This window comes from Astatotilapia calliptera, chromosome 3 (assembly GCF_964374335.1).
Source record: "Astatotilapia calliptera chromosome 3, fAstCal68.1, whole genome shotgun sequence".
Taxonomy (NCBI): Eukaryota; Metazoa; Chordata; class Actinopteri; order Cichliformes; family Cichlidae; genus Astatotilapia; species Astatotilapia calliptera.
In genome coordinates, this window is record NC_137424.1 from 73,237,408 (window position 1) to 73,251,847 (window position 14,440).

A 14,440-nucleotide genomic window follows, 5' to 3' on the forward strand; every position below is an offset into this window, starting at 1 on the left:
GATGGTTTTTACTGCAATGCATCTTGGGAGTCGTAGTAAATGTATCTTTCAACTCACGGTCCTGCATTGAAGTTTTCGACTGGACACGAGGCAGATCCTAGCTAAGTAAGTTGTGATAAACTGTGGGTAATTTGCATGTTCACTGAAATATTAATTTCAGTGATACTTTTTTTTTTTTTTTCCTTTTTAAGTCACTTAAAAATTTCAGTGATATTAAACTGATATTAAACTTGAAATGTTTTCACAGAGCAGTCTGTGTACCAAGAGAACTACTTCTGCAAAAGTTTATTTAATTTTTTTTGTGATCTATTCTCATGTGTAAGACACTTGCTTGGCCACCCAGCTAATGTTAGTACTGCTCTATTTTAGCAATGTATCTTTTCTGTAATCAATTCAGGTTTTTTTAACCCTATTCACGTAATTAACTCAATATTAACGACTTTAATCTCGTAATTGATTTTTTTTCTAAATATGGTGTAATACTGCCTCGTAATATAAGTTATTTCTTTGGTCATAAATTATTTTTGTAATCGTTTCACCAAAACAGACCTGAAATAATCCCTACATGTTCCATTTTCATTTGCAGAAATGACAAAGCCGAAAACCAAACCATGCCCTTCCTGTCAGGCCCCAAACACCTGCAACAGGAAGACATGCAGTGGATGCCTGGGCAGCCTGAACCTAAAGGAGGGATTGAAAAAAAAACAAGAACAGTTTAAAAACAGTAACTGGGCTGCCTCTGTTAAAAAAAACAGAAATGCGAGCAGGGTGGTTAATTCAGCCCAGTTGTCAGTAAGTTTAAATGTTCTGATCTAATAAGTGGTTGGTCTGGTAGACAATTCTTTATTAATCACAGTTGTCAATGTTTTCTTGTATATCATGAAGTAAGAAACTAACAAGACATGTATATACACATAAAATATTAATTTATAAAAGAGCATAAATAAAAAAGTTATTCACATCAGAATAACATCATCACACTAAAGACATCCAACTAGAAAAAACTTGTTAAAACTATTTTTATTTAAGCTACTTCTGATTTTTAATTTAATCGGCTATTAACTGAGAGACAAAACATTTCAAGATGGATTTTATCATACATTTACAGGTTTGGTCACCATAAATACTTTTTAACTATCGACAACAATAAAACAACAAAGATGTGAAACTTAAAGGTTTGTTATACATCAATTTGCTTACATGAAAGACTGGCTGCATGTTTTTCTTTGTTGTTTTTGCAGGTTTCAAAACTACATGCCCTGGGCTACCAGCCAATTCTGTTTCTTGGACAGTTTGACCGTAAGGGCCGTATAGTAGGGGACGTGATCACTCACATCGAACCAGCGGAAGGTGCTGCACGTGACATCCTCATGAAGATGAGGAAGCTTTATGAACACCTTCTGAGAAGTAAGATATGCTTTGTCCATTATCTGTAACCAGGTGTCCTTATCAGGTAGCCTATCCTAGCTGTCTTTGGGTGATACTCATGGTACACTGAAAAAAATGCAATAGGGTGGTTGTTGAATTTGCATAGAATTACTTCATATATCCAGCATGACTAATTTAAATTTCACATCTAAACATATTTTTGTCTTTTAATTTTCACATATTCTTTAAGAATATTGATTCTTTTAGAACAAATCATGTTGAAAAGAAACAAGTTAGTCGTGTTTTATCCTCAAGCTCCGCCCCCTGGAAAGGAAAAATCGGCTGCGCTGTCCGCCATTTTTGTCTCTCGCTTTGGGAAATCTACTACCATCTGGAGTTTTACACTTGAAGGTAAATAAGATTTTAAAGCTAACACACCAGTGAGAACGAGTGTAGACCCTTTATATATGTGGACTTTTACTGGGTGTTGTTATTTTACAGGTATGTGGGCTGTTTATCGAAAACCATGAGAGGCCAATGTTAGCTAGCTCCAGTTAGCTAATGGTAACCGAAATTATGCGATAAGCAAATTAGTAATTAACATATATAATGTGAGTTAATATTGTTTCTATATTCTTTCAGTCTAAATTAACAGACTATTACAAACTTGCATCGGTGTCTGTAGTAAGTGGTGGTACCTGCAGTGTCTTAACCATTAAACAAGCTAATGTAGGGCCGGGATATGACTAGTTTGTTGAAACATGTCTGCTGCCAATGTGACTGCTCACACACGGTAACATTACCAGCACATAGCCACAGCCGCTATAAACATGCTGAAAGGTCAATCTAGCTTCTGTAGTCAGCAGCTGGAAGACTCAACACAGACCCAAGATTCAGTGTAACGGTTATCTAAATGTTGTGTGTCCTGTTTGTAAGCCCAGAAAAAGAAATTAAATAAAATGACGACCTTGAGCTTCAAGCTAATGTAAGCGTAATGCTATAGCATAAAGCGACTAATGCAATGATGAGGTTGTTAAATTAGTAAAAATACAGTAAATATATCCAACATGAATCATTTATATTTTTGGTCTAAACATAATTAAGTCTCACGCCTTTCACTTGTTTTAGAAAGATGTTCAGTCTTTTAAAATCAGTCATATCAAAATAACAGAAAATAGTTATGTTTTCTGTTGAAACTCCACCCCCCAGGGTGTGTTTTGCGAGGGAAAATTCACTGTGGCGGTCCGCCATTTTTTGTCTTCGCTTCGTTTACGTTTGGTGCTGAGCTTTACTTTGTCAAGGTAAACTGAAAACTACATGTTTGAGAGGAAACGAAGAGAACATCCATTAGATGGGGAAGTTTTTCTCATGAATTGCTGTTGAGCAACATAATGTAAAAAACAAGTCATTCCTTAAGTTAACTAACGATAATGCTAGCTTAAGCTGCGGGACAATATTATGTGCATTAGCTTTTTTTCAGTGTGTGCCCAGTCACATCCGCTTGTTTTTTCTCAGTGAATACAGACTAACAAACTTGTGTCCATTTAGTTAACTGGTTGTACCTAAAATGTTTTAGTTAAACAGTTAAATAAGCTAGTTTGCCATGGGGTGGGCTCTGTGTGTGTTGGGGGGGGGGGTGTCTTCACTAAAGTCGGTTTATTTAGGGCATGACACCTATGCAGTACTCATTAGGAGAGGAAGTGCATGACGTGGGGCTTTATTTCATGTTCTGGGGCAGTGAATGTAATCTACTGATAACATGTTAAAGACACACAAAAACCCAACAAATTATTTTAACTGATTTATAGAGAGACTGAGAGGAGGGCTTAAAGAGATAAAAATAATGACAGTATAAATATGTTAAATTTATTTTTTCTGTATCGATATATGGTGCTTATCCCTGCTGAAGGGCAGATTGGTGTTGCTTCAGAACAATTCTCTAGCGCTGTTATGTAGAGGTGTTACTGTTAAGGTTTTAATAACATTATTTTATTTACTAGTGAAGATTTGCATATGTTATCTCACATTCTGTAAGGTAAATTTTCTGGAAAGGTCAAATTAACTAATTTAACTAAGTATTAATGAAAGACCTTGATGTGTATATGACAATAATAGATGTAGTTTCTGGGTCATTTGGCAGAACTGCAAAATGGCCAGAAGGAGGCAACTGCTGTGGTTGCAAACAGGCTTTGGGTGGTTTGGAAGTAAGGGCAACTATGGAACTGCTCAGCAACATGGGACCCATAGCTAATAAATAGTAATATAACTTTGTGTGGATGTAACCTTGTGAGATTTGAGATTTTGACAGCATTTTTATGTGACAACTTCTCTTTTTAGATAAATGCAGAGTTTAAGCGCATTACCACCATGCCACTGCAGTCCAGATTACTCTCGCAGATAGATGTGCTATCTGACAAACTAATAAAGGTCTTCAAAAGGCGAGGAGGACAAATAGGAAGAAGACTTCAGAACATTCTGGAGCCCACGGCCCAGGTAAGAAAAAAATAATTTGTGTATACACTTTAGGGAAAATAATAATTTTAACAAAATGCTGCTTGTCACTCTATGCCAGGAGTATGTTGAAAATCACCTGGGATTTTCACAATTTACCATGGGTGCGTTTTTTTTTTTTTCTTTTACCTGCATTTTTCTATGTGTGGAGTTGATAGTTGAACACCTCTCTGTGCTCTGACAGTATTCTGCTTCTTTGCATGGAGATTTCACTTCATTACCTTTTTAAGCATTCTGAGGACTCAAATCACATGCTGTAATGAATCCATTTTTGTTCACCTAATGTGTTAATGTTAACATTTTTTGGAATAGTGACACAGATTAAAATAAGATTTGGTATAATGTTCTTTGACCAGTGTTCTGTTTAATTAAATTTTGGAATTCTGCATTTTCTAGGCCAAAGATGAAGCCATTATCCAACGATCTAATAAGGAAACAACCATGGGAATTTACATCATAAAGTCAAGAGATGCCAATGGCAGCCCTGAGGACATCGGGATAGTCCTTGAAGGCCAGAGAGTCTGGCAGGATTTGGATAACTATACCCTAGCAGCTGCAATGCTGTTTGGACTAATGTACACTTTGAACCTCACCTACCCACTGGAAAAGTATACCTTTGAGGTATTATAGAAACTGGTTATGGAGCTCAAAAGAAACAGCCTTTCAAAGAAGGCCCAGGTTTTCAGGACCAGACTGTACAATTGAACAGTTTTCCAGTTATGATGTGGGAACAACATGTTTACCTCTTCAAATATGTACCATCCTTTCTTTTAAGCCAGCACTGGTAAAGTTGCAGGACATAGTGAAACTTATTTTTCTGGCACTTTTCAACTTGGGGCCTTTATTACTGCAGTTTTCACTTTTCAAGCCATGACTCTTTTTAAAAAAAAATTCAAACTTTGAATGTCCATTTTTCTCAATGGAAATGGTGCCTTGCACCAATTTCACCAGTTTGCAATTTTTTCCCCAAGGTGCACCACTACAAACAGATTGCATTGTCTAGTATTAGTGATTGTGATGTTTAGTGATAGAAGCAAGCCAATACTAATCAGTTTAGGTCTCTTGGTTTTGTGCCTGTGGGTTATAATGTTATTTTAAGTCTCTTCTTTGTGTCATTTTAATATTTACACCCCTGTTGCCATATTACCTTATGGCTCTTACATTTAAAAAACTATTTTTTACATAAGCGCGATGTCATAAGGCCCCACAATGTTGAATTCAGGTTACAGCAGATAACTTTGAGGAATGTTGTGGAATGTTTTTCAAGAGATGCATTGTACAAATATGACTCATGTATATTTTGGAAGCCTGAATTGAAAGTCCATTGTTACAACTGTGTAGTATTTTCAAAAATACAGGTCATTGTTCAAAAATGTTTTGCTTATTTCTTTGATTGAAGAGAAAGTGTACAGTACATACAATAGGATCAGCCTTAATTTAGTTTTATTTATTGAACACTCAATTATATACTATATTATATTATATATTATATATTAGAAATTTGTTATAAAATAAAATAAGCTTACCATAAAATAATCTTGTCAATATAACACATAGTAGTCCAATACAATTAACACAAAAAGTTCATGTCTGATAAACAAGTGGTTTCTATAAATATTTGACCGGAATGAAAAACATAACAACAACATAAAAAAGTCATGTTTGTGTTACCAGAAAAATGTGTGCAGGTATAACATAAAAAACTAAGGTTAACCAAACATAACTTAATTTCGTGCAACCGATTACAATAATTTTTTTACGTTTATACCACTGATTATTTTTTTCAGTGTACACCCTAGATAAGAAGGCAGATCATCACAGGGTACATAGAGACAAACAAGATGGTGAGGATGAGGATAGTTAACAGTCACCAGCTATTCTATTCTACTCTACTCTATTCTGTTCTATTCTATTATTCAGCCAAGGTTCAGACCAGTAACCTTCTTGCTGTGAGGTGACAGCTGCCCTACATGTCCTGTTGCTAACATGAAAATAGTGTTATATCTGCCTTATTACCTCCCCATGTGTCGGTCACATCACCAAAGCTAGCCATACTGAACCTCTGGTGTTACCCACCTGAACAATTTTGTATGTGTGTGTGTGTGTATAGTATGGTCTTTCACACTCATGTATATACAAATGTAATTTTAAAAATCTTCACAAAAACCAGACCTCATAATTCTCTTCGAGACTTTCTAGTATAACAAATGTTATAATGTTACCAATATGAACACCAAGATTCTTAAATAACTTATATACTTCTTAAGAGGTTACCTGATTACCTCCCTGAGGTAGTTAGCATCACCATTGTACAAAACTCCTAAGTCACAGTACTAGCTTGAAGTGTCAAATGTTATTCACTACAAAGTCAGGAAAGTAGTGTCATCAGAGAAAAAAGTCATTATCTATCTGGATTTATAGTCACACTCATTAATTTATTAATGTACAATGTAGAAAAGCACTACAGATGTCACACTACCCTAGAGGGCACTTGTACTGAATGATTTGGGTCAGTGAGTGTGTGAGATGACTTATTTGATGCCAATATTTACCAGTTGTATCTTTAGTAAAAACTTAACTGAAAACATGCAAATCACTACTTATTATGTGTTTATGTGTACTGTACATTTTTTCAACCCATTTTAATGAATGTTTAATATTTAAAATTTTTCAGAATTACAAGCTTCACCTCCTGCTAAAAGTTCTCCACCAGCAGCTGGACCATCCTCTGCTGACAGTGTCGATGCTAGACCAGTCCCAGACCCAGAGGCTCTAAACCAGGAATTTATTCTTCATTTAGAGCCTGTACCAACATCTTCCCTCTGTCAGCCTCCTGCATCCTCCTCTTCATCTCTGCTTCCTCCTGCATCCTCCTCTCCATCTCTGCTTCCTCCTGCATCCTCCTCTTCATCTCTGCTTCCTCCTGCATCCTCCTCTCCATCTCTGCTTCCTCCTGCATCCTCCTCTCCATCTCTGCTTCCTCCTGCATCCTCCTCTCCATCTCTGCTTCCTCCTGCATCCTCCTCTTCATCTCTGCTTCCTCCTGCATCCTCCTCTTCATCTCTGCTTCCTCCTGCATATTCCTCTCTGTCTCTGCTTCCTCCTGCATCCTCCTCTTCATCTCTGCTTCCTCCTGCATCCTCCTCTCCATCTCTGCTTCCTCCTGCATCCTCCTTTTCATCTCTGCTTCCTCCTGCACATTCCTCTCTGTCTCTGCTTCCTCCTGCATCCTCCTCTTCATCTCTGCTTTCTCCTGCATCCTCCTCTCCATCTCCACATCCTGCATCTCCCTCAATTTCTATGGTGTACACCTCGGATGTCCCAAACACAAAAATGACAAGGAAAGGTTAGACGTTATGGTATTGTAAATGTACGAAACACATGACAGGTTCGTTAAGTTTGTTAAGATTTCTTTTTCTTAATTTTTGCATTTTTTCCAGTTTTACAGAACTCATGTAAATATTTCATTTGTTATTTTTCAGAATGCCGAAAACACCGCACACAGAAGATTTTCAAATATGAAGAGATAGTAGACAGGAGAGTTGTAAATGTAAGTAATTTAGCCTGCTGTTGTGCAGATTTGTTTGCATCTTTGGACTTCCCGGATTTGAACTGTGCCTGACTGAATATCCATAAGCTTTTGTATTTGATGAATCTACACTAATTCAGCCACTGAGTCAGGATTTCACTCCAAATAGGACATTAAATAAGAACAGACCACCTGATACGACCTGGTCGTGCTGCCTTCCTGATGTTTACGTTCTTTAAAGTCCTCCTGACATCATGCTCAGAAGGAGTGATTGATGTGGAGGTGCTCCTTCCCATTCAGTAACATCTGCTTCAGTTAGTTTTGCTTGTGAGCCACAATGTAAGCAGTGTTGCTTTGCTGACATGCACTCGATGCTGGCAGTACAAGCATTGTAGTGGTTCTTATGTTTTTGTAAACTAATTGTATAATATATTGAGCCATTCAATAGTACACAAATGTTTATAAGCTCCTTTTTGTATGCAACTTGCATGTCTTTCTTAATTAATTGTTTGTTTATATCATGTTTTTCAGGAAAAAGAAGAAGTTAAAGTCAAGTGGAAGCCTTGCTCAACATGGTATGTAGTAACAACTTTGTTGGACGGGAACAGACATTCATATTGTTGATAAATAGTTATCAACTCAATTTGAATTCATGTATTTGGACTAAAGTAAATTGTCTTCTTCTGTGAGGAGCTTGATAGCTGTCCACCTCCAAAGTCCATTATGAGTTTTGGAGGTGGACATGGTCAACACTTTTAAGAGTAGGCATAAGACTTTACTTATTTATAGAGCTTATAGTTAGGGCTGGTTCAGCTCAGCCCTTAGTTATGCTGTAATAGGACCAGACTGCTGGGGGTTAGTGTCCCCCCCCCCCCCCCCTCTTTCTCTGTCTCTTTCAGGGTTATGCAGGCTCAGTATTGGTTGAAGATGCAGTCACGTCTCCTTTTACTGAAAACTCTCCCCCTCTCCCTCACCACCATCTGTAAACATACATGTCTCAGTAATGCAGTTCATGCATGTTACTAACTAAACTTCTTCCCTGGAGTTTCTGTGCTCTCTCATCCAGCAGGTTCCAATGGATCGTGGCTGCTGCTGTGGTCCTGCTTGACATCTACTACATATATTAATACTCTCTGACTTGATTTGATTAATTTATATTACAATGAAGGCGTATAAAGCATGACATGAATATAGAAGATATTTCATCCTAAAAAATTGTCATATGTCACAACCTAAATTGTCCTATTTTGTGTGTGGTTGTCGTTGTTGTTTGTTATGTTTTTCTCCTGACAGTGGCAAAGTGTGGGATGACACATGGGAACCTGCGCAGTTTTACACACAGTAAACCAGGCACCACAGGTCGCAGAGATCGCACAGTTCACAGCTTGTAGTTCAGCATAAAAGTTCAAAATAAAATATTTACTATACATTTCAACCAGTGTCAGTCTCTGTTTCACTCTCTAATTGTGGCTTAAGTACCTAACACATACATGAATCTGATCGATCAATAATATCTTCCCTGCACTCGACATCTCATAGTTTTACAGCAAATGCTGATTTTCAAAACATTCTAGAGGAAAACAGAGATAAAATAATCTGAACAGTAACAGTGATCTTGGATGAGGATGGAGGCTTCAATGGATTATTCTGTTTCAATCAATAGGTTCGTATCTATGACAATAATTTGATAAGTTTAACAGGTTGGTTTAGGCCTGGCAAAAAAGCAAATATTCACAAACTTTTGTTTTTGAAGAATGTCTATCTTTTTTGGGATGAAGCTATCTGGCAAAACGAGACAACCCTTTTAACCTCATCTTTATGTCTATCATGTGGCTATGATACTGGATTTTGGTTTGATGCATATGCAGGTTACAGCTGGGGAATGGCAGTATGTTGTGGATTGATTTGGCATGTTCAACCACTGTTACACCAAACTCTCTCACTTATAACATGATAAAGGCCTCTTACTCAGTGTCATGGATTTTCTATACTTTTGGGGACACAGGGCCAAAGTCTGAGGCAATAAGTCAGATCAAAGAAGGCAATGATTCTAAAATGGGAGTTTACTTATGTCATTATATATATCCAGGAATATGTGCCTGAGGATAGTTGTCATGAAATCAATATTAAATCAAAGTATTCCTTAATTACCACAGCTGACACGAGTTCTCCATAGCTGCCTGCTGTCTCAGGATCTGTCTCCAAAAAGGACCAGGGAGCGCTAACATGTTATGTTCTAGACTGATGAAGAAAATGCACATTAAACATAGTATAAACTTACTGAGTGAAGTAATGTCAAGAGGATTCCTTTAGCTCCTATTGGGTTGGTTCCTTGATCAATGCAATACAGAATCATTAATCTGGTTTTATGTAATGTCCTCAAAACATGTCAAAATGAGGCTCACTAGTCTGTGTGGCCTCCACATGCCTGTATGACCTCCCTACAACACCTGGGCATGCTCCTGATGAAGTGGCAGATGCTCTCCTGATGGATCTCCTCCCAGACTCCAGGACTAAAGCATCTGCCCACTCCTGGACATTTTGTGGTGCAGTTGGTGGATGGAGCGAGACATGATGTCCCAGATGTCCTCAATTGGATTCAGGTCTGGGGAATGGGCGGGCCAGTCCACAGCATCAATGCCTTCGTCTTGCAGGAACTGCTGACACACTCCAGCGACATGAGGTCTAGGATTGTCTTGCATTAGGAGGAACCCGGGGCCAACCGCACCAGCATATGGTCTCACAAGGGGTCTGAGGATCTCATCTCAGTACCTAATGGCAGTCAGGCTACCTCTGCCGAACACATGGAGGGCTGTGCAGCTCCCCAAAGAAATGCCACCCCACACCAAAACTGACCCACTGCCAAACTCATGCTGGAGGATGTTGCAGGAAGCAGAAGGTTCTCCACGGCATCTCCAGACTGTCACAAGTGCTCAGTGTGAACCTGCTTTCATCTGTGAGGAGCACAGGGCTCCAGTGGCAAAGTTGCCAATCTTTGTGTTGTCTGGCAAATGCCAAACATCTGGCACGGTGTTGGGCTGTAAGCACAACCCCACCTGTGGACGTCGGGCCCTCATACCACCCTCATGGAGTCCATTTCTGACCGTTTGAGCAGACGTGCACATTTGTGGCCTGCTGGAGGTCATTTTGCACAGCTCTGGCCTTTCTTTCCTACCCCACAGTACCTTCCCTTACCATTTGTTTCCTACTCTTTTACTTCTTCTTTGATGACGGTTGTCTTTCTAGATAAGCAATTTCATTTGCTCTGGGGTGAGTCAATGGCTCGGGTGCATTCTGGGACTGTCAGTTCACCAGTGTGCTGGCATGCTTCTTAACAAACACATCACTACAGCAAACATCTCAATTGTACTTGTTGATTTCTTCGACAAAACACTGAACAAAAAATTTACTTGTGAGTGTGCTGCCTGGTGCTTTTAAATTTTGTGATAATTTGAGCAGCCCAGAAAGCATCCCATGAATTAAATTATGTTATCGTATCTGAACATGTACACTAGTCATTAAATTAGATGGGAAATAATGATTCAGGGTAAACAACTGCACCAAGGAAATTCCATTTTTCTTCTCAAAATGTAAAATGTCTGTTGAAAAATCACATTGAACAGAGATGTGATTAACTTTTTATTTTACCAAACATAACATCAATGATGACACAATCAGTCTTCATCAGAAGTGCTCAAATCACTCTCAGTGGCATCGTCTGGAATGTCCTCCTCCTCCGAGTCCATTTCCAGGAGTGGTTGGTGGCTGAGGATTCTCTTGTACACGTCCTTTACTTTGAGCATTTCAGCTTTCAGTTCACTTTGTTTTTTTAAAACCAGGCTACAGAGTCCCTTCTGTGCATCCTCTGACATGCCAACAAAGGAGGCTGTAAAAAGAACAAAACAAATAAATATGAGAAAAGTAAAAAAAAACAAAAAAAAAAAAAAACCTCACCTCATAAACACAAGGAATTAGGATGCTGTAATTAAACATTTTTTAAAAGGGGGAAGGCAGTGTTAGCTAGCAATCTAGATATAGGTAAAAGATCCAGTAAGACTTTAGCATCTGCTCTTATTTTCAATCGATTCATCAAAAAATTAATAAATAAATAAAGTGCTTACAGTCTGAGGAGATTGTCCCCAACACCACAGAACGCATTCGCAACACTGTCCAGCGATGCCGCATCTCCCTGCAAAGGATCATCTCCTCCTCTCTCAGGCGCCTCACAGCCATCACCTTCTCAAAGACCTTTCTCTTTGTCCGGAGGTCAGCAGCAGCTACAGTTTAACAACATCAGATGGGAAAACATAGCAGCATATTATGATTCAAGAACAAAACATTCAACTACTGCTCAGATACTGGGAGCTTGTTTAAAAAGGATATTTATAAATCAAGAGCTTACGTTCACTTGTGCTCTGCCAGGGCCAAATATCGGTCTGCATGAGGGCATCACTGGATACGATTTGCTTTGTTGGTTCAGCGAGCTTGTTGTAGTCGTCAACAGCAGCCGCCAAGCGTTTCTTCTCAACTAAGATGACCTTGCGAATTCTGTGTCGCCTCTTGTTGCTATCTGTAAATAATCATAAAAAATTCACACCTTCACATAATGTATATTATGTGAAGGAAGGAAGTACATCCTCAGCCCAGCAGAGGATGTACTTCCTGAGGCAGCTGAAGAAATTCAACCTGCCAACACGGACGATGATGCAGTTCTACACTGCAATCATCGAGCCATCCTCACCTCCTCCATCACCGTGTGGTACGCTGGAGCCACTATCAGGGACAAACAGAGACTGCAGTGTGTTGTGCACTCTGCTGAGAAGGTGATTGGCTGCAGACTCCCATCTCTGCAGGACCTGTACACCTCCAGGACACTGCGGCGTGCAGCTCGGATCTCAGCTGACCCTTCTCACCCTGGACACAGTCTGTTTGACCTGCTCCCCTCAGGCAGGAGGCTCCGGTCCATTCGCACCAGAACCTCTCGCCATAAGAACAGTTTCTTCCCCTCTGCTGTCGGACTCATGAACAATAACCATATGACTGTCCCCGCCACTAACACATGACCCTACGCTGTGTCACTGCATCATTCCATGTTTGGCACTGATCACCACCTGCACTCATGTATATATCTTTCTACGCAGCACTTTTAATTCTTATTCTCATGTATATATCTCATGTATATCTCATGCATATATCCTTCTACGGAGCACTCTTAATTCTTATCTCATGTATATATCTCATGTATATCTCATGCATATATCTTTCTACGTAGCACTTTTAATTCTTATTCCTACTTTTATTTTTTCATGTCCATTTAATCGCAATTTATGACAGTATGTTTGCACTGAAGCACCGCAGCAATTTCCTAATGTTGTAAACCTGCTCAACATTTGGCAATAAACCCCTTTCTGATTCTGATTCTGATATAGTTACATTTTAATCTACACTCATCAATTTGTTTGCTAGAACAAATCACATCCAGCTTAAACAAACCTGGATCTGATTTTATTCTGTTTACAAAGTAGCTGCACAAGCTGTACAAACTAAGTATCAAACGGTCCGTTTCAAAGAAACTGTGACACCATTTTGTCTGTAAAGACTTTGTGTTCGCACTCTGATGATGACGACAAGCTCCTCTATTCGTGCCTGCAACGCTCCAAGGCTGCCATCAGTTTGATCACTTTCTAAGTGAGAGGAATATTAATCAGAATACAGGATGAGTAACAGTCACCAAACTACAGTGGACTCTGTGATCACTGACTTGATGACATTCATTATAAGACATCTGGAGCCTTCATGTGCTGCTATCTCATGATAATCATGAGATAACAAGTATGTTGGTGTTAAGGTTTATAAAACCAACTAGTACGATATCATTTCAACCCAGGTTCTATCCAATTTGATGAAACGCAACAACTCTGCCATAAATTTGCTTTTACAAGGCTTATTTTTCATTGTTTGTTGACACTGTCAGAAAGATCTTAACTCTAAGTTCTTTAATGAGGCCATGGTGGGTCCTGTTGTTATATACGAGTGCATTATATTAAGACTCACCTTCAGCCCATTTCTGCACATCGGCCACCCATTGCTGCAGCGTGTCGTCATCCACACCCAGCTCATTTCTGGTCGCATTCAGGCTCTCCACTTGTTCTCTAAGGATCCTTATGATCTAAGAATGCATTCATAAATGTCATTCATGTTGACATTAAAAGAGTACTGGTGTTTCCCCCCCATTACCACACACATTAAAATGGGTGTTGAAAAAAATGACCTTTAGATATCGCTGGCTCAAAGTGCGGCCCAGTTGTTCCACTTTCCTTTTGTTCCACCCCAAAGCCAGGAGGGTCAGCATGTCTGTTCGCCCTGCATTTCAGTTAGTATACAAATAAGAATTAATGAGCAGGAGACTGAGTGGAATCTCAGACATGGACACATACCTGCTTTAGACATGTACTTCGTTGTGATGGCCGCCCTAGACAGGAAACTGTTTACTTGTTCCACCTCTTCTCCAACTGTTGAACCGGCCCCATCCTGAAATGCACCTCCCCATTTGATCTATAGAAAGGAGGTCACAATACATGACTGCTGAATTCATTCAACCTTATAACAAAATGTCTCAAACTAATCCAAAACTACAAGCTGCAGTATACCTCGCATTTCCAAGTGTGAGCCTTTGCATGCATGACGGAGAGAAAAGGACGCATTGACAAGAGGTTCCTCAGCTCAGGGCACTGCTGAGCCACCTTGGTTAAATAGGGGAAATATTTACAGGCCACATCGGAGCAAAGGAACGTAATATGTCCTGGGACGCTAGCTGCCAACTTCCTCTGGAGAAAAAGGGGGTAAGCAAAGATCTCCCCTCGAAACATGTTCAATGCAGCTAAGAGGACTCCGTGGCGACAAACAGCTATTTCCATGCCCTCCTCATCCAACTTCCCAGTGGACTTTTTGGACGACTCCTTTGCTGCAGTCCAAGATGAAGATCCGCACAACCCTTTCCCCGGGACCTATACACTCAAAGATTTTAACATA

The 14,440-nt window shown here is 39.4% G+C and overlaps 2 long non-coding RNA genes across 3 annotated transcripts; one reads left to right on the forward strand and one right to left on the reverse strand.

Moving 5' to 3' along the window:
* Window positions 1-1,509: 1,509 nt before the first annotated feature.
* Window positions 1,510-5,252, forward strand: LOC145425819 (uncharacterized). Of its 2 annotated transcripts, XR_013906575.1 has the most exons (3): window positions 1,510-1,779; window positions 3,706-3,861; window positions 4,276-5,252. It is a non-coding gene; the product is annotated as an uncharacterized LOC145425819 (long non-coding RNA). The 2 variants fall into 2 exon arrangements; XR_013906574.1 differs by lacking the exon at window positions 1,510-1,779 and having other exon boundaries at window positions 2,982-3,861.
* A 5,782-nt stretch (window positions 5,253-11,034) lies between these two features.
* Window positions 11,035-12,834, reverse strand: LOC113014979 (uncharacterized). The gene is made up of 2 exons (XR_013906598.1): window positions 11,530-12,834; window positions 11,035-11,294 (listed from the first exon to the last, which is right to left on the reverse strand). It is a non-coding gene; the product is annotated as an uncharacterized LOC113014979 (long non-coding RNA).
* Window positions 12,835-14,440: the final 1,606 nt, after the last annotated feature.